Below are 22189 nucleotides of genomic sequence, written 5' to 3'. Positions count from 1 at the left end.
ATGCACCATTTATACCAAAGCAAATTCCTAGTATGTGTAAAGCTAATATAACCGATTCTGATTCAGAAGACTACTACTACCATGATGCTCTCTGGGCTAACAAATACACGCATGCGCATTGACTGCTTGCTAAACGCTGTATGTCATGGGGAAAAGTGACAGTGACAAGTGTGGGAACTGTGGTGTTAGGGAAAATGTGGAACATATTTTATTACATTGTGTCACCTATAGAGTTGAAAGAGGAAAATTAAGGGATAAAGTTTTAGAGGCAGAGAGGGAGTGGAATGTTGCTGGTATTCTGGGAACAGAAGGAGAAGGAGTAAGAGCTACCAGAAAGACACTGTCACCTTTTTGAGGGAAACTGGGATAGGGAAAATAATCGAACAGTAGGTTAGAATAGACCATGGATGATTTGTTTTTTGTTTTGTTTTATTTATTTTATGGTTTCTTAGTTTTATGTTTTTCGATATGCTGGTTTATTAGAGGGATGATACACACACACGTGTACAGTAGGTGGCGGTATGCGACCAAAAGCTGCTTGCGATCCGCCATTAAGAAGAAGAAGAAGAAGAAGAAGAAGAAGAAGAAGAAGACTGCTTGCTAAAACCGATGACGTCATGAGCAGCCCGGACCAACCAGTCTGTTGAATCATCGCTGTGCCGTCTGGACTCAGGGGTTTTCAACAATTTTCTACTTACCTGATGAACTCGTGCACACGGTTACCGAGAACAATGGTCAACGTGACGAGGTAAGGACGATGTCGTTAGGACAAAAACTCTGACCATAACGACTGAAACAAAACACGCTGAATATCCACAACACCGTCTGGTTGTGATGGTGACCTCCGTACCGGTGTGGCCGGTCAACACAACAGCGAGTTTACGGAAGCTCTTTTGTTGAATTACCCGGTCTTCCAGTGTCCTAAACCCGGGGCAGAAAGGAGACAGGAGTCGGTTTACATTTGCATCTCTTTTGCAAATTGTTTTTGTTTTATCTGTGGGGGAAGCCGACCTGTCCACACATGGAACCGCCTGTTCAACGGCTCCTCCTCCAAAGCCCAAACGAAGTTATCTATAAACGGCAGTAGATACACGGGGGTCCCGGGGACCTCCATGGTCTTCTCCCGGCTGAAATGAGGCAACATTGAAGACAATATATTCACTAGTGTAGATGTGAGAGGTGTGGATGGCTCACTGTTATCATTAATGTCTCACAGACTTATGTAACCAAATCTGAATCCTATCTGTTGCCAACTAGATGTTCACAAGGAATATACTTTGGTGTAATAGTAGCAGACAAGAAACATAATTTGTCCAAATATTTGTTTTAACTAAGACTTATCTACAGTGTAGGTCTACCTGATAAAAAAAAAAATACAATAAATGTGTATAGTGTGTGTGCAAAAGTTACTATTAAGATTAAAACGTTTTAGTACTTTACACCGAGTTATTACATAAGGCTTGAAGGTTGGCAGAAGAGTTTTAATGTATGAAAAAGATTTGCGGTTTATGGGGTTAATTTTGGAATGGTAGGGAAAGCATAAAGCTCATAAGAGTCTGAATTGTGACCCAGTTGCACAGCCCCACTGATACTTGATATGTGAGGTCCACCTGTGTTAATATTTGAAATTTGAAATCATTCAAAAACAACATACAAAACTGACATTTTGAGAACTCTGACCAACGTGGTACATTTCTCACTTGAACATGTCAGTGGTTTTGAGTTGGCAACCTTTGTTACTTTGGTATTGCTGCTCTGCAATTTATTTTACTAAATAAATGCCAATATCAACATGGCTGCATAAAGCTAATATTGTTGAATATATCTGCTTGGCACGATGTATCGGGGAGGCTGATATCTGTAGGCACACAGGTCCACAAATGCTTGATAACATTTAAACAGATTTTTGTGTGGATAGCGTTTCGAATTTTAGCTGTCAAATGTGCTAAGATAACCACACCTTTGCACTTTTTCTCATCAAAATTGTGTTTCTCTATTGTCATCCATGATGGACAAATGTAGTTCACATATGCCTTAAGGACTCAAACTGCCACATTACCCTAGATAAAAGGGCCCGCCTCTGTGGCTTTCAGACATTTGATACTTCACCTGTTCTGAGTTAATATTCACTTTTATCGCTGTGCTGAGAAGTGGAATAACTCACTTGTGAAAGCCGTGAAGTTAGTGGTCAGTCAGAGAGCTGAACACAGAGATTATCACAGCATTATTATTGTAGGGGCAGGCTTATTCCCAGTTAGGCGCTTATCAGAAAAGACTTGCATTCCCGAGAATTAAAATGCTCTTAATCATCGAGGGGCCTGTACGTGCTTGTAATGGGCCGCTGCCTTGTGAGAGGGCTTACTGCTGCGGTGAGATCTGCAGACATGTTTTCACTGTAAACATGGGAGAAGCCTTATGTGATGTACCATGCTGTTATTTTGTCCACAGTGTTAATGCTCAGACAGGGAGTTGGCTGGTCACAGATCAGCATCGACAGGCCCTGACATTTCAATTGCATGCCTTGTTGTGCTGAATAGATGTACATTGCAGATAATGTTTGTTTGTTGGAACTGCATGGTTTCCCATGGTATGAGCTTTAAGCCTTCCTATTAGAGCCTGACATGTATATAGTAACATATTATTGGCTGATTAGTTGTATCAGTATTTTGACAGATTTGAAGATGGTTGCCTGTAAGTTCCAAGTAAAGTATAACCCTGTTTGATGCTGTTCACACTTACAAAGCCTGTTCTGACATGAACCAGTATTCAAGTCAATATCTTTAATTCATGTAAGCCAAATATCATCAACATCAGAATGTTGTCTCAAGGGGCTTCACATTGACACTAATTATTTATTGTGCAAAGGTTTTCTAATGGTTAACCCTTGCACCAACCCTTTTTAGGCAAAATGACAGTTCAGCAAACACAAGGCGTTGCATGTAGCTTGTTGTCTTGTCAAAAAATCAATACTAAATATTTACTTATTTAAATGTTTGATACTAGGCCAGGGTAGTAGCTGCTCTCTTATCGTGAACTGCAAGTTGAAACGCACACAGCTATATACCTTTTTTAATTAAAATCTAAATATATATTCACTTATTATCACTGGAAGAAATCCTCATGATGTCAAAAGTGCTATTGATCAATAGTTTCAATGTTGTATCCAGTTTAAAAGCTATCCTGACAACACTAATACCTTGATAAGCTTGTAGCTTATTAAGCAGCTTTACCAGTTCGCTTTAACAATCATAACCACATTAATGATTACATTCTGGCTCTCTCTGCACAAGGACAGCCTTGGGCTACAGCTTCTGCTGCTTCACTTTGTTGGCACTGGTCATTTGTTGATATTTCTCGTGATCCTGCACACTCTGTTCTGCTACCGGAATCTGAGTTTGACAAAAAGGGTTCTTGGTGAAACTCACGGCAGCGTTGTGACTCAGTTTCATTTGGCACTGGTGGACAACTGGAGCACATCGATCAATAGTGTATGTGGTGATATAATCCGCTCTGTCTTCGCATTTCCTCAGTGGGGACTAACATGATCTGACAGCTGACTGAGCTTAAATGATCTTAAAGAAAATGAATAAATTCAGACTTAGTAATTATTTCACATTGGCAGTAGACATTGGCTGATACAACTGGCATTAAGAGGAGGTATTTGAAGATGGTAGGCTGATATATTGGTCATTCCCATGATCTTATCTTCGGTTCAGTTCTTGCTCCCCACAACAAAGCACCAACCCCTAAGTGGCCAGTCCATAAACGGTGTGAGTGTATTGTACCTGCTCTTCTGTCTGTCAGCACACACTGCTGAAGCTCTCAGGGAACTGGGTTAATGAACTGAGTGTTACGTTTCACAGGCCTGGCCATGAAGCAGGGGGCGGCCGGCCTCCCTGGTTGGCTCTCATTAAGCACTGCACAGTAAAGAGTAAACGACGGCGCCAACAACATGGGGGGAGGTATAGACTAATTATTTTTTCAATGGTAGATGTCATTAAGGAGTGGCTGTAACACAGCTGAGCCCTTTAAAGACGGCCATATGTCAGCATGCTTTCTGGATGTGTTGGTGGCATTAATGCACAGAGGCAGGTGACGGACCACAGCTGATGACTGTTTTCCCAGTGAGGATAATGAAAATGTCCATCCTTATTTAGGCTGTCATTTGTTATGTTGGCTTTCTCTGTAGCATGCAGGGCCATATGAGGGGTATACATTATGTTGCAAATCATGCACTGTTGAAACCTGATCTTCTATTTTACATGTTTGACATGTGTAATTGCTGGGGTTAAGCATTTAGTGGATGTTTACACTGCATTGTCAGTCAAAGAAAACGTATAGTATGAGAAGGTAGCAAATCCAGTTAGGATACATACCATAGCTACTTCACATAGTTAACATATTGACTCACGCTGCATGTGTTACATACCCTTTATTGTATTCTCTTGAACAACATGACAAGGTATACTGTGAGATAGGGCTGCTCGATTATGGCAAAAATCATAATCTCGATTATTTGGGTCAATAATTGTAATTGCGATTATTAAATACGATTATTCATTGACTTTGAAAACATCCATTTATTGGAGAAAAGAAATGTGAACAGTATGTTTTTAACAGTTGGTTACCCTAAACTTTAAGTAACTTAAATAATAAAAAAATAATCGTTTTATTACGATTACGTTGTTTTCCTAATCGTTGCAAGCGATAATCATAATCGCGATTCAAATTAATTGAGCAGCCCTACATTTTAAGTCAGACTGATCCAGTGATGTTTTTGTTGATAAAGTGATCTAGAAAAGTCCTTGAATTGTTTGCGGGATGGTTTTTCCGGGTCAGTATGGTGGATCTTCGTGCTCTCAGATGCTTTTCTCTCTGTATGATGTGTCGGGGATCCTGTGGGATAGATGGTGGACCTGCAGCGCTCTGCTGGCCTGCCACAACAATAGGCCTGTATGACTGTTTGAATGTGCCATTCTTTGTGCGGTGTGCTTCACTTGGGCCAGACAATAGCTTCATTTAGCATCCCTGCTCTATCGAGGCTGCTCCGTCGCCATGGCACCCCTGCCCTGCCACACCCTGCCCCCAGTCTGGCCCGGCTTTGCACTTGTCCTCTCTGCCGGGACAGCTGGGCTCAGGCAGCCGTTGTTGGCCACACCCAGGACCCAACCTCACATTTTGAGGATCGTTACTTTGTGGCAGAGCTGAACCACCTCTCAGATTTACAATTTGCATGTTTGAAAAGTTGAGTAGTATAAAGTTTACCAAAGGCCGATCTAGCCCCTAACTTTGATCTTGACGAAGACCTGCAAGTATTATTCACTGGAGAGATAACCAAAAGAGAGGCTAAGGATGCAGGCCACCTCGACTGAAAACAGAACACCCTCTGTCTGAAAAAATGAATACACTTTTGGAGAAGTAAACGCAACACGCTGTAACTAATACTTCAAAGCTACATTCATAACATTGCCATTTAAATTCTGGATCGACATTTGAATGCTACATGTCCTTCTTTCTTTTGTTTTGTTTACATTAAATCACTCTATCCTATACTCCTATTACATTCTTCAATATGAGCCAAGGCCAAGACATCGACTTGGAGCGCTTACTTTTTACTGCCTGCTCATGTCAGCAATAGAAAAGCCCACCCTAAACACTTGCGTTGTCAGATGGGTTTAGATGCCTACCGGACAAATGCACACTGCTTGTCCCCTCCCAGCGCCGTTGACTCTTGACCTCCCCGATTGTTGGGGGGTGAAAGGGCAGTGCGCTCCGTTTCCAGCTCAGCCACTCACTGCTGGCACATTTTTAATGAATGGGCTTAAGGTTGGTAGCCCTCGGACCCTATGGTGAGTTATTGATCCTTCACAGCAACTCATTCACTCACTGTTTTATTAGCAGTTAGAAATGCATCACAAATACATTAAGATGTTTTGTAAAGGGCTAGACAATATATCCATGTTGTATCATTGTCGTGATGTGATACAAGTTTGTGTCATAGATTTGGGATATTGTAATAAAGTAATGTATTTCGTGGTTTTAAAGGGTTATGTGAGTTCAGCCCAGTCACTGTTGTTGCCGCACGGACTCATCTCCACAGAGCGGCTCCCTGCAGTACTCTGGTTCTATAACTAGAACAGGGTCACCTAGGAAATTATATTTTGGGCCAATCTGAACTTATTGCAGTTGCACAGTACAAGCTGTGCTACTTCTGAAGCCTGCATAGATACTTCTTTTTCAAATGTTTTTAAGACAAAGATATACATTTTAAAACGCTGCACCCAGTCTTACAAATTGAGTGAAAAGACCATTTTAAGCATATCATGTTTCTTATAGATCGTAGTTTGTTTGTTTGTTAGCAGGACTATGGAAAAAACACTGGCCCGATTTCCATGAAACTTTGCTTAAGGACGCAGATTGGGCAAAAGAAGAAGTCATTAAATATTGGAGCAGCTCCGAATCACAGAACGGATTTTAAGTTGGCTGCCTTGAGGTCTGCGCTCCCAGTGGTGCCCTTTCAGTCATTACTCGTTTTATCTTTTAGCTAGTTTAACTGAATCTATCTTTGAAAAGTTGTAGAACACATCGCAGAGTTGGTAAGATCTCCTTTAAAGTTACGTAAACAGAGGAGAAAGCAATCAAGTGATTTTGCGCATACTGAGCTGTAATTTTCTCCCAAAGCTGCAAAGATGAAGTCCTCTTACTGCTCCGTCCTAGCACAGTGATAAATGCCCTATACACTCTGAGAAACATAACATTTTAGGAAATAGTCATCCTTGGTTACGTGCCGTCTCGTTTGGAGTGACATAATTGTCTCGGCTGTTACATTATGTCACATGACACAGCCTATATTTATACTTGCTTGGTTGTGTTCCTGACTGAAGTCTTTCAATCCGGTAATACTCAACAGCGTGTGTAGTTTCTTAATTAAAAGCCTTGCTTTGCTTTTCCTGCTCAAGGGTGGCGTTAACAAAGTTAGAAAGTGACTGATCTCTCGCCAGAGCGATAGAATTGAGGCAAACCTCAGATTACCATGACAATGAGCATCAACATTAATGTGTGTGTGTGTGTGTGTGTGTGTGTGTGTGTGTGTGTGTGTGTGTGTGTGTGTGTGTGTGTGTGTGTGTGTGTGTGTGTGTGTGTGTGTGTGTGTGTGTGTGTGTGTGTGTGTGTGTGTGTGTGTGTGTGTGTGTGTGTGTGTGTGTGTGTGTGTGTGTGTGTGTGTGTGTGTGTGTGTGTGTGTGTGTGTGTGTGTGTGTGTGTGTGTGTGTGTGTGTGTGTGTGTGTGTGTGTGTGTGTGTGTGTGTGTGTGTACACACACAAGGGAGCATGTGTGTGGGGGAGTCCCATAACCCGAACTGTTGGTTTGGGAGGGGGTTTATGGGCCAAGTGGGATTCAAGTTTCAATCCCTGCTCGCCTCCATCTCCTTTGTCTAGGTCACATTATCAATGCTAATTCCCATTGCAGAGACGCTGGAAATAAGATGTCTTTTCTAATGAGTTAGCAGTTTTGGAGGGTGTGCCCCCTCTGTGCTGTGTGTGTGTTTCAGGTGAGCTTCCAGCTGGTTGAACGCCAGCGTTTTTGTCTTTAAGAAAATGTGCGCATTCATCAATTCAAGCTGCTACTTGTAGTTTTGGTAACAGCTCAATCACGGAAATCAAATGCATGTTCATATCAAACCAACATTAATGACGCTCAACAATACAGCCTTGTTACGGAAGCATTCCTACCGTCAAATCCCGAAGATGTAATGTAAGTGATATCTTATCGGGGCACAAAGAGGATTTCTCTCAAAAGATGGTAACTGTGGCGGTATCCAGGTGCAGACTTTTCCATCTGACTTTGAGCTTGTTTTGACGTTTACCCCAGACAAAGCTCAACGCTAATCCGATGACCTCACAACACACTGTTTTCTAAATTCAAGCCTTGAGGGTACGTATTAACCCTTTTGAAAAAAAGACATGTTAGCAGTGACTCCTGGATTGGCAGAACATACAGTTCATCATGTTTGATTATTTTCTGTGATTGGAACAGGTCACGTGAAAACATGTTTTGCAAGTATTCAAACAGCAGACAGATATCAGATTCAGCTGCCAGAGCACGGCATGCTTTATCCTGCTCCTGAAATGCAGCCCCACCCGACAGAAAGGGCACTCAAGTTCTAACAGGTCTAACAGCAAAGCCAGAAACCAAATATGTTTATGCTACATCTTTGTATCTTTCTTTCTACCTTGAATGAATGCAACTTGATTAAATCAAGGGTTCACAAAAGCATCAGGCCACTTTAAGAGTTGGCTCGAGTTTCATTTCTTTGACCTGATCATGTTTGCGGTTAACTCCCTTTGCAAATGGACTGCCTTGATTTGTCATTATCCTCTTTAGTAATGCAGGCTGGTTTAACAAATCCTCTTTCTCTTAAACTGAGATGTTATTGTTGGTTTTTTTACCATGTTAATAGAATTTCCCGATAAGTGAGTTGGCGCCTCGGAGTCAGTAATGTCTGTCATGCACATTCTTATTGAATGTTTGATTGTTTCAAAAAGCATCTTTGTTTCTTTGTCGTTTTTATAGTGAGGCACATTGTGACTTTTTACAATTAACATTCACAAAGTAATAGCGAAAAGTGCTGCTTTCATGCTTTCCTGATGCCGTATGCTTTGCTTCTGTTTATCTAAAAGATAGTCACAGTAGCCACATACCTCCCTCCAGGAACAGAAAGTATCCTGGTTGCTTTGGGAAGAGTTTCGGGCTGTTGCTACGAGGAGCAGGTTCCCACAGTATAACATATCTGTGTGATAACATTACTGTAGAAATACCGTCAAAACAAGTATGCAGTCAGACGAAACCAGCTGCGTCAACAGCTAAAATGTTCCTCGGGAGTTATTGTATTACAGACTTTTAGTGGCGACCATTGTCGGTGTCCGTTTTTCGTTCTTTTCTCTCCGTTATGTTTTATTTCCATCAGTGTTATGATTTAGAGGTGATCCATTAGAACAACTGGCTCATCTTTCAGAGCTGTAACCCGTACAGTGGAGTGCCATTTGAGGGGGTGTTTGAAGCCGATATGAGCACCATAAGTGTTGTTTGTGTCCCATCAGTTTGCACAGTTGATAGCGGAGAGGCCGCAGGGCAGAGGCTGCCAGGTCGATCCTGTTAAACAGCAGGTGTCCTTGTTAACGTCCCCAAACATCCTCTTTCTGCTGCTTGTGTTTTGGTTTCATTTTTCACTGCTCTGCCATGCTTTTAGTTTCTGATTCCCCAGCAGATTTTCCTAGCTTTAATATTTAGTTTTGACTCGTCTGGGCTCAGGTTGTTTTTTCCTGTCGCTGAGATTATGACACACAGATAAGCAGCTCAGCCATGCAATCATGCAAGATGGCCGCCTACTGTATGACAGCTTGGTTTGACTTTAGACTTTGCCTCTGTGTCTGTCAGTCATGCTTCCATTTGGACATAAGCCAGCCTCATATCAGTGTTGGCGGTCACATATAAGGCCGAGCCCTCAGACCTTTTCATATGGATTTAATCTGAGGAGCTAATTCTCAGAGCAGCCATGTGTGACGTAAACTAATGGCCATGTACGATGTTTTGACGCTGTCTTCACTCGGAGCAGACTGGACACTGATTGGATTATTGTTACTCTATTTGTTTGTTTAACATGTTACCTCTACTGTAGTACTTATGCAGCCCTCTTTCTTATCTGTGCTGAAACCACTAAGCAGTGATTTCTCTGCGCATTGAGCTTGACCTACATCTGGACGGATCAACAAGTTAAGCCAGAGCCTTTTAACCCTCAAATTCTGTCAATCAAGCACGTTCACTGCAGCTTTCCACTTCATAATATTTTAGTCTGCTTCACTCCTTTCCGAAGAGGGAACTCTTACATCTTACACAAGTGATTTTTGTACGAGTCAATTATGCATTTTATACTAATATTAAACATTATTATATTAAATGTGCTGTAGCGGCTCCAGGAGGCGTGATCATTATTCAAGGGTTGTATCATTGTTTTTTTAAGACAACAAGGCAAGAAAACAACCCAAAAAATAGGTTAATATGATATATATATATCATATTAAATAATCATCATATTAAGGAACGTTTTACTAGCTTTCTTCATGTGCATTCAATTCGCACCTCCATCCACTGAGGAAGACTGTGAAAAGCCGCCTGAATAAAGCTTATTTAAGGACAACACTGAACTTTCACTCAACTTATATACTAGACTTATCATGACATGTGAAGAGGAGCTTCTAAAAAAAGTAAAAAAACACTCTTCATGATGTTGGTATCGCCATTTTAATGCTTTTAATCGATTACAGGAAATAGAGGCTTTCTGATGATGTGAGTCCAGGGAACATCACACTCCATGACGTACACATTGAGGAAACCCATCCCTCCCATTAGATCAATGTTATTATCTCTACCACAAATTAAAGTTGACCACATATCTATCCTTAGAAAAACACTTCCTTCTTCTCTCCTTTTATCTCAAAGTGTTGTATCCTTACTTGGCCTTCCTTTTCGTGATTGCTGCTCCTTGGCTTGGCGTTGTAGAGATAAGTGGATACAGAAAGTTGGTGGCCTCTTCTGGGATGGACTTTTCTATTCCAGGGGCTAATTACAAGCTTTCCAGAGGGTGGGTAGAGACCAATAGGATATTTTTCAATCCTGGCATTTCATTTGTGAAAGTTAGGGTCTCCTGCAAGGGAAGGGCTGCTTGGGTGGAATTTATGGATTACGCCCCACCCTGCAAGAAACATATGTACGGTGTGGCCCTGTTCCCCTCCACCACATGATACGAGCCGTAATATAGCGTTCCCCTTTCACACATTCCTTGGCAGCAGTCTGAGAAACAGTTTTTTCAAATTAAATCTGTCAGTCATGATTCTGCTGAAAATATACTTTTCATTAGCCCGCAGGCAGCAGCACTTTGTTTTTCCACTATTTCTATCATCTCATGTGTTTGCGGCTTTTGACCTCATGTCTCACACTGTAAGCACAGAGTTTAACATTTCACCAAAATCCTTTTATTTCCTGACACTCTGTCAACAGGCTTGTAATCACAGCTGAACGGTTCAGGGTCATCCACAATCTGCAGCCAATCAGATTGCCATGTTTCCTTGTTTCCCTGCCGATGCCTTGCAAAGTGTTTCAGAGCTCCAGCAGCGTTCACCATTAAACTTCATTCTTGTATTGAACCATTGGGGAGGATGGCAAGTTTGTGTCTGATGTATCATGTTTTGTTTATGACATGACACAAATTCATAAAAGTCCAAAGCAACAGAGAAATAGGTCATTTCTGTTGATAAAACAGTAAGAAAAGACTAAAGTTGAGTTTTTGTCTGCCCTTACGTGTTCAATAATAAACCGATTAGTGCACTAAAGATTACAAAGTTCTCACACAATTTTTTGCCTGAGTTTCTCTTTCAGTCTGAGAAGTTTTAATAGTTTGTCTCCGCAACACGCTCTCGTGATATATGGCAACACACATTGCTTCTCTTTCTGTTGGTTGCCAAATGTTGTCAGTTCCTTGAAGATAATTTTCGTAATGATATTGGCTATGTAAATAAATAATAGTGTTGCAAAAGAAAACATTAGGCTGTGGCCACCTAAGAGAAAGCAAATGTAAACCATATCATACCATTGGTGAATGCAGCATCTGTTGTTATAAAGCATCTCTGCTTTAAATCTTATTTGAAACACAGAAAGGCCTGACAACGCCTTTATACCTGGAGTCGCAGCATCCGCAGTGCACCATACATTCCCTGCTGTATGTACCTGTGGCCTTTGAGGTCACCAAAACATCAGTCCGGTTTTTATTGACACGGATGATCAATCCCAGCAGAACAGAAGCCCTGCATGGGAACAGGACCTGTCTGTTGTTCCAGCTGCAGGACGTTCTTTACAGAGGCAGCTACCCAGGACTGCACAGCTTCCACTCCTATCCACACATGACTACACCGGCGCGGATCGCCACTGATGTCTGCAACACCAGACCTGTGGAGATAAACTGTTTCACACAGACCCCGTTTCTGGGATCAAGCTACAGTCTCAGATACGGCAATTCAGAATCAAAGCAGAACGTTTTAAGAAGATTAGACAATTACAAGATTGTATTATTTCAGCGAGCATGACATGTGACTTGGAAGTGGTCCAGAAATGTTATGGCTGCAGGCACTTGACACGCTGGCAGCAAGAGAGGCAGCTGTTTAAAACTTGGAAGTTTTAATTGCCTAAAAAATTATGTTAAGTGACCTTAATGGTCCATAAAAATAATAATCCTTAATGGAAAGTGGTTGGTTTGTGGTTAAGGGATGAAGCAAGGAAGCATTTCTAACACTGAGGGGTATTGAATGCTCACTCACAGCTGTTGAGGATAAGGTTTGGCTTGTAGGTTGTATTTGTGACTTTATTCTGGCAGAGCAGTGTTTCGAGTCTTGGCGAGGAGCGTAAATCCATTGTCTCTGTGTCAGTCTCCGTTACAGAACATTTGATACCTTACTGTGTGTTGTTGCCGCTTCTCGTCACTATGTGCTGATTGTACAGCGTGGAGTTGCATAATAAAATGTACAAAAAAGCACTATGATGTGTTGTTGTTATTGTGATACCCTTCAGTAACACTTGACCTAGGTGACACTTATTCTGTCAACAACACCTGCACAGAGACCTGTCTGGCCTGAATCAAGTAGATGACTTCTGTTTTCTTATGAGAACATGTCTGATTTTCTCACCAAAGTAATTGGTTTGGGATGTTATAGCCTCAAGATACAAGAGTTGATTCATCACCCTCTCAACAATACCCTTTTAAACCTCTTAATGTAGGGATGAGCGGATACTGAGTTCTTGAGATATTGTGTATTTGGTACCAACAGCAACTCGGTTACAAAAAGCACACAAAATGACAGAAACAAACCATTTGACGACTATCCAATTCAAAACCAATGAATATGTTTATTTAACAGGAAGTATGTGAGTCCTGTAACTAGCGTGACTCTTTCCCACAGAAGTTTTATCACACTTCTGTGGGAAGTATATAAGCACTCGGGACACTTACAGTGATGTCACAGAGTGAGGCTTCTTCAACTTCATAAACAATCTTTGGTTGGATACAGACACCGGCTTGCAGAGAGCACACAAATCCTTCAGCAGTCAAGCCTAATGTTGGCCTGCCATCAACTCACTCACAAAATAAACGTTAATTAGCAACAGCTGATATGATGTACCGCCGGCGACGTTTATCATTTTGGAGTTTCTCACTGTGAAACCTATAGTTTTGACAGTGGTTGATAATTTAGTTTTCTGTCGAGACAATAACTTGGGCCTTCTCTAAATTGTTACATTGTGGGTTGACGTTTGCGAAATCTTGCAGCAAAATACCAAATTACTGTCACTTTGGGTATATTTATTTCAAGTTAAATGCTTTTTTGTTAACCATCCTCTATAGACAATCCCTTTGCTACAGTCCCAAAAAAATATCACTATGTAACGATGTTTTATGGATGCTGAGTCAGTAATTAGCTGGGATGCAGGAGTGCTTCTCGGGCTGTAAATCACGAAGGAGTGTCTTGAATTGTTTAGATGAAAATCCTCTGGATATTCTGTCAGCTGTCACATCCTTGCCAGACTGTTTGGATGGGATATGTGCAGCTCAGGTTGAAGGTGTTAATGATAAACAGGACGTGTTTAAAGGAATACTTTATTTCCAACATGTTCACTTGAAAATCAATTACCCACTCTTTGTTACCTTGAAGTCATAATGAAATCTTTTAGTTTTCTTTGCATGAGTTCACAAGATTTCAAAATGGAGAAATATCTTCAGTCTGAAGTAAATGTGGGCCGCGTTAAACAACAGCAGCATCAAAACTCACACAACTCTTGTGGTATAATCACAGTAAAGTCTTATTTATCAGGTCATATGTTCCATACTTCAAAAACATGCATTTTCACTACATTCTACAATTCATCAAATGTTTCCTATTTTGGATTCTTTGTTTCCTTACCACTAAAACAGGATGAGTATGTGACATACACTGACCATTTGAGGGTAGAAGTATTCCTTTAAGGTAGGGAATGGGCGTGTGCAAAACTCCTCTGACATGTCAACTAAGTTGCCTTGTCACGCTTTCACTTCCTCCCATCTATCTCCCTCCCACACCCACATTTACACATTTTAGCTCTGAATTGTTTCCCTCCTGCAACTCTCCGAACAAACCTTTTCCAAACAAACCCAAAGCAACTTGTCTAAAGGCAGCGTGGGGGGGGGGAGGGGGTGAGCTGGGCGGTGGCCACGGCTCGGCTGCATCCTATTAGGACTGGGAGTGTTGAAAAGGGGTGTGGCCTTCAGCCAGTAACATCTGTGCCTGTCCTCTCTGCCCCCGGCATTCTGCAGAGAAAGGCAGAGAGAGAGAGAGAGAGAGGTTAGGGAGGGAGTGGATATATATACGCCGAGGAGAAGTTCTCGCCATGATCTCAAACATGATCTCATGCTGTACGGCGACTTCATTCCCTGCCTGCCCCCCCTGCCATCAGAGCAAAACTGCCTTCATCTGACTGGGAGTTTCCTCTCGGGCTGATTTTTGACAGCCCCTGGGAATCAAGTTGCTTATTAGCAACGACTTTGAACCTGCGTGGATTACATACCTTCGCGCATGAAATGCTGTTGTGTTTTTCTGTCGACGGTGCAGAAATCTGGATGGTGCAGTGAGGATATAAAGGGAATGCAACAGAGGCGAGCTGGACAGGGTAAGACGAGCTCCATGGATCTGTGTCTATCCTACCCTGTAATCAAATGAGCAAAAGGAGAGCAGGAGAAGCCGGCTGCTGATCGGAATGTGTGTGTGGACTGCATGTGACCGGCTGATAGTCTGAGGCTATCAGTGTGTGTGTGTGTGTGTGTGTGTGTGTGTGTGTGTGTGTGTGTGTGTGTGTGTGTGTGTGTGTGTGTGTGTGTTTTATCACTCCCCAGCCAGGATGCAGGCTGGATTCCTCTCCCCGAGACGTAGGTGATTGTGTCACGTCTGTCTTATTAGGAGGTGTCGGTGCGGAAAAACGATGTTGCCTTAGTAACCGGCTGGGGGGGAGGGGAGGATGACAGGGTGCTCCCATCAGGCTTTGGGGCTGATTGGGTGGTGAGAGAGTTGTCCTGTGTATGCTGGGAATGCCCCGTAATGACAAGGCTGGGAGGTAGGGTGAGGCGGCGGTGGAAATATGTGTTGGTGCACAGAGGCTACGGATTGCTACCTCCCACCAGCAAATGCAGCCCGTTATCAGGGTTAAGTGAGTGTGTGTGAGAGGATGGCATACTTTTTTCCATCATGAGGGGCGGAGAACAGATAATCAGGTCAATGAAAAGGAAAGTCACCTTGAGCAGAGAGTGGTCTGCTCGCTCACCTCGCCTCATTTCCTGCCCATCCTTCTCAGGTTCCACTTCCCCCCCCGAGAGTGCTCTATATCGCATGTAAATACTACACACCGATGGATTACAAAGTCTAGTCTTTGGAGCTCGGCAGGATTTCAGTGCCGCTGAGTGACTGCAGGCTACATTTTACCCTGTAATCCTAAATGTTTTTTTGTTATTTGTTTTGTGTCCGCTGAATTAGAGACAATCCTATTTTCTCCCCTATAAACATCCAGAGCAGATTAAAAACGTGCGCTTGAAAAGAGGCTTTACTTTGAATCCCCAACCCAGTCTGCACCGGTCAACCCGCCGTTTCGGTTACCATAGCAACTGAGGAAGAGGTAGGGATTTTTGTTTTAAAAGGACAGACAGGCAGGGTATCTGAGGAGAGATTACAGCTCCCTCCCCGCCCCCTTATTGATGATCTGAGAGGTTATCAGTTTAACTGCTCAGAAATAGATTTGGGACTATTATGGGAGCGTGCCCAGCTGTGGGGCTCATAATTGGTACTGTTCCTATTCACACACACTCGGAGGGAGATCATGATGTCGGCTGTCTGCTTAATGATGCTTTAAAAGTCAACAGCTTATATCTGACATCTTCTTCTTTCTATTATTTTTCTGATACAGCAGTGTCTCCTGTTATTGACTGCATATTAACAGTGAGTGATGCTGATCTTCTAACAGTCACATCTTTAATGTTGATAGTATCACAGTCCTAATTCGATGACAGTACTCTTCCCTTCCTGCTGATAGCCAAGGATTTATTGATTCTCTGCTTCAGTAGTCTCCAACTTTTTCCTGTCAGATGTTACACACACAGCCATATCAGATGAGCTTAAGTTGACCTCACTTGTCAGGTTACAAATCTGCTCATTTGTACTGATCTTTAGACAGATGTTATTTATTTTTAATACAATTAACTCTGAGTGTTTGGGATAATTTGTCCATCTTGTATTCTGTTCTAATTCAGATTGTAGAGGCAGAAGATTCAACTTTTTTCTAATTACTTTTCTATATTATGACTTTTACTGCTATTACGAATACTTTTAATTACTCATGTCTACCATTTATCCATAAGTTCTACTGTATTCCAACTGTGTATCCATGACTTCTTAACTGTGTTAAACACTGCCCTTTTTTGTTCAGATATTTCCCATGAATTATGAGGTGCATGTTATGGGCTATTTTTAAACCAAACTGATCTTTTCAGTGTTTTGGATCAAAGCCAACAAACCGAATCCAGATGACTAAACTCTGGCGAAGATGTTGTCGCCCGTTTGAGTCGTTTCCTTCGTTGCCCCGAGTCTAACCTCCCTCTTCTTGAAGGGTTGACCCGAGGAAGAATGCTAACACGTTTAAGAGTGGGGGGTTGGAGAGTCTGTCTGCAGAACGAGTTTAACAATCTTGCCTGTGGAAAGAGCAGCAGCCTTTAACCTGCTTTTTAATCTCTGTCCTCCCTACATTTCAGCCACACACTCCCAAATCCTACACGTCAGTTTTGTGCTATCATTCATGCGTGTAAGAATTAAAGGAGGATACCGCTAAATTACTTTTGAAGTTGTGGAACAGTTCAGTGGCTTTTTGATAACATTCACTCAGAAGTAGTTTTTTTTTCATTAATCTGTCACCATAGGCAATAACATGATCATGAATTCTCCTTAGAATTTAATTTGGTAGACTTCTAATAATTCTACAGATAAGACGAATGGTTTTGGTGCAAAATTGCTACTGTAACACACAAGCTAAAACAAACATCAGGAAAGGGACCATCTTTAGGTTACCACACACTAGTAACCAGGGATTGAATCTCTCCCAGGCAACAAAACAACTTAAGTGACAAACATGTGTTCATTAGCATTAGGTTTGCACAACCCTTTGTTCATGAAATAATGTTGTTGCATCAGCACGCGAAATAAACAGAGATTTAGTCGGCTTCCACTAATCACATCCTTTATCTCTTGTTCCTGTTAGCTGATCATTTTTGACCAGATGATGAACCTCTATTGATGAAAACGGGCGCGGCTGAGATACAGAGGCCTGAGCTAATATGAGTCATCACAGACTGATAATGTATCTGGCTGAAATGTGTGAAGACCACGAGTCGGTTTAATGAGGAAGGATGTGGAAAATAATTAGATTATGTCGATGTGACGTGGATAATAGAGTTCCCTGTTTCAGTTACAACAGATACTGCAGTGTGTGTGTGTCGGTAACAGAGAACAGGATGGTATGTAGCTTTATTCTGTAGCATTAAATATTTGTGATACTGGCCCAACCATTTTATACATTTTTCAAAGACAATATCTGCAACTTTTTGAGAAGCTGGGCCCAGAGTCTGAACTATCCCCTTTTTGAAATAGTTGGTCCTGCACTGAAATGCTGTAAAGTAACTTCAAACTTGTTCCATTTGAGAATTTTATTATTTGTTGTTTAGTTTCACAGTAAAAAAATAATAATAATTTTGCGATCGTGAAAAAGTGCCCTTTTGTGAAAAACACATAATTAGAAGACATTGTTATGGTGTCATCTTAAAACTGGAATAACTACCACGCATAACGACTCACATTTCATTCCTGCATATACATTTTTCGCACAACAGTCACAGCGCAGTCACTTTGTAATAATCCACGGTGACTAGGGATGGGTATCGTTAGCATTGTACCGATACCTCTTATCGATACCGGTATCGATACTTTTCAATAATTTGGTGCTTAAAATGATAGACATGATTACAAGATGTGAAGATTAAACAACAGTCATTTTATTGTAATTTATTTGTATTTATTATTTAATGTAACTTTTTCAATGTATGCAGGTATGAGGCATGTGCAAACCAACCAGAATTGTTTAAACTAAGGAAGTAGCGTAATTCATATACCGATAGCATCACTGTTTGTCCAGCGGCTTAACGGTATACCGATACCGTCCAATCCAATCGGCTACCGGTACTGACTTCTCGATACCCATCCCTTACTGTGACTACTTCAAAGTCCTCCACGATGTGAACTGTTTGAACCCCAGACATGAGACATTAAGTGTAAAATGTATCAGCTGGTGGAAGAAATGCTTCCTTTGTGTGTCTCTGCGCTCTCCCTGTATGTTAAGCCTGTACTCTGAGAGCCACTTCAGCCCTTCTCCCTCAGCCATGTGACATTAATGCTCCGAAGGCGAAGCGTTTGTCATATCTCAACACTAAATCCTGTCACGCAAATGCACATAGGCACACAGAAAATCTTTCCTACTGTAACTCTGTTGCTTTCGTGCTGTGGGCGGTGTTGACTGTGGTCTAACTGGTTGATTCCAATCTCCTCTTTACCTGCCAGTCAGCATTTTACCATATCGCAGTTATCTTCTGATGTGTGGCCAAGTCTGTGTGTGTTTACTCATTGTGTAATTGGGGCACCATTAAATAATTGGCAGAATGAGCATTATGTATGCTATCCAGCTGTGGAAGACAATAGGGCACCACTGTGCCGTTTGTACCGTAGCTAAACCAGAAACAATTGTACAATGTGACATGTTCAACGTGATAATTAATAATAACATATGGCGGTTTACTTTCAGTTAGCAGTTATTAATGTGGGCTTTGAGGAAAAACATGAGGGAGCGATGAGTTTTCTCTATTGTGAAAAAGCTTAGCCTTTTATGCCCTGCAGCTGCATTTAGAGATTGCTTTATTCCCTTTGACTGATGTTTCCATCGAGCATTTTGTGGTTGAATCAACAGAGTTTTGAGTTTCACAGGTTAAGCAACCGCTCCGTGTCCAAACACTGGGTTGCTGATTGATTTTCAGCCGGGCAGTTCCCAGTTGAAAGGACCTCCACTATCCCTCCCTGTGTGACTCCCGGGCCTTTTGTTTGCAGCTGTCCAAATTGATCCAAAATAAATTACCAAGTGCAGTGCACACCAGTCACGGGGGTTTCCAAATGTTCATAAACCTCTTGTGTGAAGCACACTGCAATCCTTAAACAATGTTCTAATATAAAGACACTTTTGTTTTGTCAGTGAGAGAAAAACGAGGCTTCATATGAAACTGCACTAATGTGGAGCTGAAGGGAAAATCCTTCTGTGAGATGATCATCAAATTGCAAGTCTGATCCACCCCAAATCCTAAATCAGAAAAGAAGATTAAACTTCTGTGCTCCAAATGCCTGGTCCGCCTATATCACAGCTGCTGCTATAAACATTTTCATTTGCTTGGTTACAGCTGAAACCATAACAGCATGTGAGTTATGAAGGTTTGAAAGCATGAATGAATGGGTGCTATCTTAGGTTGAAGGAACAACATGATGTAAGTTTGATAATTAATGTTATATGTCACTTGATTGGTTCATTTTTCCATGACTAATTTTCTGTCGCAGGCTGCTCTTAAAGGTCAGGGACAGACAGAACTAAGTCCCTGGAGCAGGGAGGGAGTCGAGGACATACAAAAGGAGATACTTCTAATTAGCGCTGGAGCCAAAGAGACTCTGTATCTCTTCTCAAAACAAATCGAGGTGACGCAACCCTTCTGCCTCAGATTTATTAAAATGACTGCTCTAATAACCATTTCCTCTGTTATCTTTCGCCGCAGATCTTCTTTGCTCAATTAGTAACATGGGAGATTGTTTCTGCTGGATCTTGTCCCAACATTAGTGCTGATGATGAATCAATCATTTTAGATGTAGCTATCAGAAAATAGAGTAATCCTCAGTGCCAGAGAGTGATGATAGATGCCAGCTGGTGCTGAAGAAGGTATTTCACACATCTGCTTTCAATACACTACTGTCCACTGTGTTCCCTCTCAGAGGATGGATTCCAATGGAGGTACCTTTTGGCTTATTAGCATCTGCTTTATTTGTTAGGATAAAGATTATACACAAAGCCACCTATTCATCACAACAGCAGCTAGTAATTCCTTCGGTATAGGAACAGATCTTAATGTTTGGCAGTATTTAGTGCTTTGATTTGCGGTAATTGACTGTTTTAAGGCACCTATACTACAAACTTGACTAAGTAGGGCCACCTTGATGGTAACGTTTGGGGAATTTAAGATAATATAAGGGATTCAATCAAATGTTGTTCTCCAAATGACATCTTCAAATGTCCTGTTCGTTCAACAACTCAAAAACAATCGGTTTACTGTCATAGTTGAATGAAAAAAGCAGAAAGTAATGACAAGATATAAAAAAATGTTTCAAGTAATCAAACCCACATAATTTTAACTAGATCGTTCATCATCAATGTCATTCATTGCATTGTATATTCAAAGCAAATAAGATGAGTAAAATGTACAGAACAACATTTGAGAAAGGAAGAACAATGAAGACAGCTGAAGGAAAAGTAACGGATCATGTTTGACTTCTTGCTCTCTGTTTCTCATTCTTCTTCGCACATGTTAAGTAACGTGAGCGCCCCTCTTGTTTAGCTTAAGATGCTCCTCTCGGCTTCTGCCTTTTCTCCAGCCGACATGACACTTGTGCAGGTTTTAGCGGAGAGATCTTGGGCAGGCACCACACTCGGTCTTAGACTCACTTTACAAACACTGGGATTCTTTTTACAGTCTGGACTCACGCCAGGTCACCCGCTAAACCACATGCTCAGGAAAACAACAAGGCTATCCGAGGATAGAAATCGTGTACGGACAAAGACAGAAGTGTTTGTAGATATATGGTTGGGCGGGTTTAATTATTGGATGTGTATGAATGAAGGAGAAGGAATAGAATCTGCCTCGGCCTAAGCAGCAGCCCACAAAAGTCACAATGTCTCTCCAGTCCGAGCGTGGATTTATGCCAGTATAAACACCATTTGTCTTGATTATATGGAAAGTGCAGCTGTTACATTATTATCAACATGCAGACTGTTAACATGCCTACAACAAGGATAATTCCTGGAATTCAGATTGAACTTTTACTTGCCTGGACAGCTGAGGGTCAGTTTGACTTACATGCTTTTCTTTGTGATCCAAAGTCATTTGTGTTTCTTCTCAGTGGTGACAGGGGAAGGGGTTGTTTGTATGGGTGTTGTTCAGGGTCACAGCACTCACCTGGCTATGAAAGGAATGCCTTCTTGTTCTAACAGGTCTCTGTTGTGTTGGGACCTTGACCGTCTGACAGACAACCTCCGGGGGCGATGTGTTGGAGCACTCAGGTCTCACAGGTTAACAATTACACCATAAACACCAAGTCTTAACAGTGTCACAGTCTATGCTTCTAACCTTAAACCCACCCTTTGTGTCTCTTCATGGCCGATCCGCGGTACACCCGCTGGTCGCTGTAGTTGGCCGCTGTCCCACTCTGGCTCACGAGTTTATACAAAGTTTACAGCTCCCTTTAGCTAATGGAAAGATGGGCAGTTTTGTGGACTAATATGGTCAAAGGAGGGCTTTGAATTACTTCATCCTTTCATGCTAGAATAGATGGTGAGTGTGAAGCCAAGCAGCTGCTGCGGAGGCCTCTGGTAGTCTATTTGGAAAAGTCAAGGATGTGTCAAAATAAATACACTAGTCGGTGTGTAAGGAAGGGTGGGCTGCTGTGTACTTTATCCCATGTGTGGCCCTAAGGCACCTTGTCCGTATATTTAGCTAAAAGCTCTTTATATATGAATATCTATTTGATGTATTTATTTAGAGAATACTGACTATTCTGGTTATGGAATAAAGTTGGCTATTGTTTGTTTTGCTTGACAGTTTGCCCAATTGTTACTAGTTTGTTGGGCACCAAGAGACACAAGAGGTAGGTCTACCATTGCAACAAACTATCATTAACACATTTACCTTGGAACAAGATGTTAGGTGATTATATTCAT

At 41.7% G+C, this 22189-nt stretch overlaps 1 protein-coding gene across 3 annotated transcripts in view; it reads left to right on the top strand.

The window, feature by feature from the left end:
* Positions 1-605: 605 nt before the first annotated feature.
* The window catches only part of LOC117439587 (disheveled-associated activator of morphogenesis 1-like), a 45779-nt gene continuing 24195 nt past the window's right edge, over positions 606-22189 (top strand). For 2 of the 3 annotated variants that reach the window (XM_034075551.1, XM_034075547.1), the window contains exon 1: positions 14398-14746. The gene's annotated coding sequence lies outside the window, so the exon portion shown is untranslated. Of the gene's footprint in view, positions 749-14397; positions 14747-22189 lie in introns of those variants that run through there. The other variant, XM_034075548.2, reaches the window with a different exon arrangement.

Source organism: Pseudochaenichthys georgianus, chromosome 24 (genome assembly GCF_902827115.2).
Source record: "Pseudochaenichthys georgianus chromosome 24, fPseGeo1.2, whole genome shotgun sequence".
Taxonomy (NCBI): domain Eukaryota; kingdom Metazoa; phylum Chordata; class Actinopteri; order Perciformes; family Channichthyidae; genus Pseudochaenichthys; species Pseudochaenichthys georgianus.
Note: the sequence above shows the minus strand (reverse complement) of the source record. Positions and strands in the feature narration are given on the sequence as shown.